Genomic DNA, 3,969 nt, shown 5'->3' with positions numbered 1-3,969 from the left:
CGACTAGATCCTTGTCCCTGAACCTCCGGCCCCTCAGCAGCTCAGGGAGGTAAATTGCAGGATGTGCCCTTGTTGGCTCCCAGATTCCCACAACTCATTTGGACTCCTTCCGCAAAGAGAGCTCTCCTCACTGGGCGTTTGTTCACACCAATGGCTTCCTCTCCATATGGCTCCCAGTGTTAACTCCAGGAATCGAACTCCCCACCCTTGCTTCCAGCGTCCCAGCGAAGTGATTGTTCCACCAACTCGGATGTGCCCTGGGGGGCGTTAAATATTTCAACTTGAATAGACTTTGTGTGTGTGTGTGTGTGTTTTTTTTTTTCCCCTCTCCATTTGTTGTAACTGGAAAGATGCCAGGTGAATTTGTCAAGGATGCGTACCGAACTCTAAGCTAATGACTCCTTATGAAAGATTAGCCCAATGCCTACTGGGCTTCTAACGATGGTGATTGTTGAAGTATTCACGAAAATTCAATCAAGTCACTAAAATTTATTTTGATTACCAAAATTTAATAGATTCTGTTTGGAGTTGCCAAAAAAATAAATAAATAAAAAGCTAACTTTTTTTTTCGAGCATTTTTAATCAGCATCTCTAGCAAGGCTGATCTTGTGATTGTTGGGGTCCGAAGTGAAATCCAAAAATTAGGCCCCCAAAATCAACATAAATGCAAAATTAAACGATATATTTGCAATATATTGTTAACTTAAAACTTAACATTAAAAAAACAAATAAATATCTCAATCACCTCACAATTAATTAAAAAAAATATTTTCCTTTTTCTTCTTTTAATATTGAAAAAAAAAACTTTTGAGCCAAAATAGGCTCCCTATGGTTTTAGGCCTGAGGCACAGGCCTCATTTGCCTGGCCACAGAACCGGCCTGATCTCTAGTCATGTGGATCTTCCACAGTAGTAGAAAGATTGTGTAACTAGACGATCCACACGATCATGAATTTGTTACCATTGAGCCTCTTGACGACATTAGTGTAAATGTTGTTCTCTAGATCCAATCAACTTTGGACATAAATAATTTTAATATATAATTGATGCAATTTTATGGTAGATCTATTATTTAATTACTATTCAATTAAATTAAATAATAGAGTTCGTAAATTTAAATTTTGGTAATTTGTTAATCACAAGTAGTTGTGATCATAAGATACAAATTACATATGATAGAATCTTAAATCGTCCGTGATCGTAAATAATAACGAGATACGAATATCGTCATTGCAGATAGAACCATCACGTGTGACATTTCTTACTTGTGAAGTAAATGACTGATCTTACAAACTAAAGTGTTATGACAGTTAAATGAATACGTAGATGTTTTGTTGTAAAACAAAATATTGGAAATCCACTGGGAGATTCCATGTGGATAACTATCTGAATGTCAATGGTTAATCTCTAATGTTCGGTAGTGGAATTGGTTATTTGACTTGAGGTCATCACAATATCTTATATAATGACACTCATATTTTGGTGATTTTGAATTGCTCTGCGAAGGGCCACTAATACGGCATCATCCGGGTATGTCAAAAATCATATAAATATTGTGCATGACCAATAGAGAATTTGTCGCTCTTAAATAGTAAGAGTTATGATCTACATTTATTTCAATTAAGTTGATAACGAAATTATTGGTCAATGTATACTCAGAAGTCGAAAATGAGTTTTCGACTTATATTAATCTAATAGTGGAATGAAAGATATGATCGATAATCGATATTGATACACTTTCATATCTCGTAATTGATTGGATCATATTAAATGGTTTTTTAATTTATCAATTTTCATTAAATCAAAATAATAATTCATATCGTTCGACATTGTGATTGAGAACCTGATGGGTCACACACAAAATGAGAACCAGAAGATTGTATTTTACCAATTAATTAATTTAGCAAGCGTTGGATAAATTAATTAATTGAGTTGCTTATTAATAGGTCCGAATTAATTAATTAATTCATGGACCTGATTTAATTAAAATGAGTTAGTTAAATATTGAACCTGGTTAAGAGATAGTTTAAACTCGTTTGGACTTATATAAGTAAGCAGCTAGGGTTTAGAAATGGTAGAGAATTTTCATTCTTGTTAACACAAGAACAGAAACCCTGGTTCTCTTGCAATCTTATTTTTTGTGTGGAATTTTATTAGAAACTGTACAATTGAACAGTTATAGGTGACATATCAAGATTGTTGGAATAAAAGAAAAGCAAAGGAATTTGCAGATTTCGCAAAAGGTATAATTTTTATCGAAACACAAAGCAAAGCTTTGACGAGAATTGAAATTTATTTACTTTTCGTGGTGTATGATTAAATAAATTTCCAACAATTACCTCCCATTGCATATTGGTACATATTGGGTTTTTTAAAAAATCTGCTTCTTTTTGTTTTTGCTTGCGTCTGTCGTACATATCGATGTTTGACCATTTTTTATTCCCTGGTCTTTAGTAGCCTGTAGCATAACCCTCTTCCTTCATTACTCACCTATCCACTGTTGGAAAAAAAACACTTCCCATCCACGATATTGTAGTGGAGGTTTTGCGATTAAAATAGAGTCTTCCTACTTCAATAAAAACTAGAAATAATTGTGGAAAACAAATAAATTTAGTCCTTGTTTGAGCCTTATTTTGGGGGAGGATGAATGTATTTTTGAATAGTGTATTGATTAGAAATATCTAGTTAAAAATAAGGAAAAATTTTGAATTACGTGTAATGTTATTTTATTGAAGAATGAGTGTTTAAAATAATGTCAAAACACTATTTAAGAATGCATTTTTCCCAAAAAAAAAAAAAGGCTCAAACTAGGGCTTATTTTATTGGGAAAACAAGTAAATTTATTTCATTCTATTTAATTAATGATTTAAATGTCATATGCAAGAACGATGAAAGGTTTTTTGAGTGACTTCACGTTTTTCGTATCACTTTCACTTTGTTAATGTCTAGAATGAAATTTTACTTAAGATATCAAAATTTTATTTATTTATTTTTTTTTTGTTTTGTTTTAAATAAAAGAGCTTGAACATAGTTACTTAAAATACGGGGCACTACGACAGTTTTCACATTTATAAGGTCTGATAATGACTCTGGAGCATTGTTTTGTATTACAAGAAAATAAGGAAATATTGTTAAATATTCTAGTTACCATTGAACTTTTTAAAATATTTTTAAGTTTCGATTGAACTTTAAAAGTTATTCTCTGTTTAGCAGAAATTAAAATATAGATTTTGATTTAAATCAAAGTCAATAATTGATTTTAATTACATATTTTATGGAATCTACAATTTTTAAATCATACATTTCTTCAACTTTTATCAAAATTAAAAAACAAAAAACAAAAAAAAAAAACTAATTTTGATTCATATCAAACATGGGCTCAAATTATTAATGAACTTTCCCAAATATTTTTTTTTAAGTTACCACTAGATTTTAAAAGTTTTCCATGTTGGCACTAACATTTCTCAAATATTTTTCGTTTATCATGGAAAGCATGTCACTCATGATTTTTGTGATGTGGCATATACTAACGTCCAAAACATGCCACATGTGAACATTTCATATGCCATGTCATCAAATCATTAAATTTTAAAATGCAATTGATGGATGCAACGACATTTTATTAAGTTCGGTGGCAACTTGAAAAAAACTTTTAAAATTTAGTGATAATTGAAAAATATGTAAGAAAGTTCAGTCACAATTGAGATATTTAACCCACCTTAGCGCTATAATATTTGCTCACATTTAGTGTTGAACATGGATTTTAAAAGTTCATTAAAATCTAGGTGTCCCCAACTCATAATTTAATAGATTTTATGAAAATTTATTTGTCTTTAACTCATATTTTAATACATCCAAGTAAATAGGTTTCCTCAAATTTTTTTTTTTCAACATTTTATCCATTGTAAATCTATTTAAATCCAAGAATTTTATGAAAATCTATAAATCTTAGCCCCTGTTTGACAAAGCC

The sequence above is a fragment of the Olea europaea genome, chromosome 8 (assembly GCF_002742605.1).
Source record: "Olea europaea var. sylvestris chromosome 8, O_europaea_v1, whole genome shotgun sequence".
In the NCBI taxonomy this organism is placed as follows: Eukaryota; Viridiplantae; Streptophyta; class Magnoliopsida; order Lamiales; family Oleaceae; genus Olea; species Olea europaea.
This window is presented reverse-complemented; position numbering follows the sequence as displayed.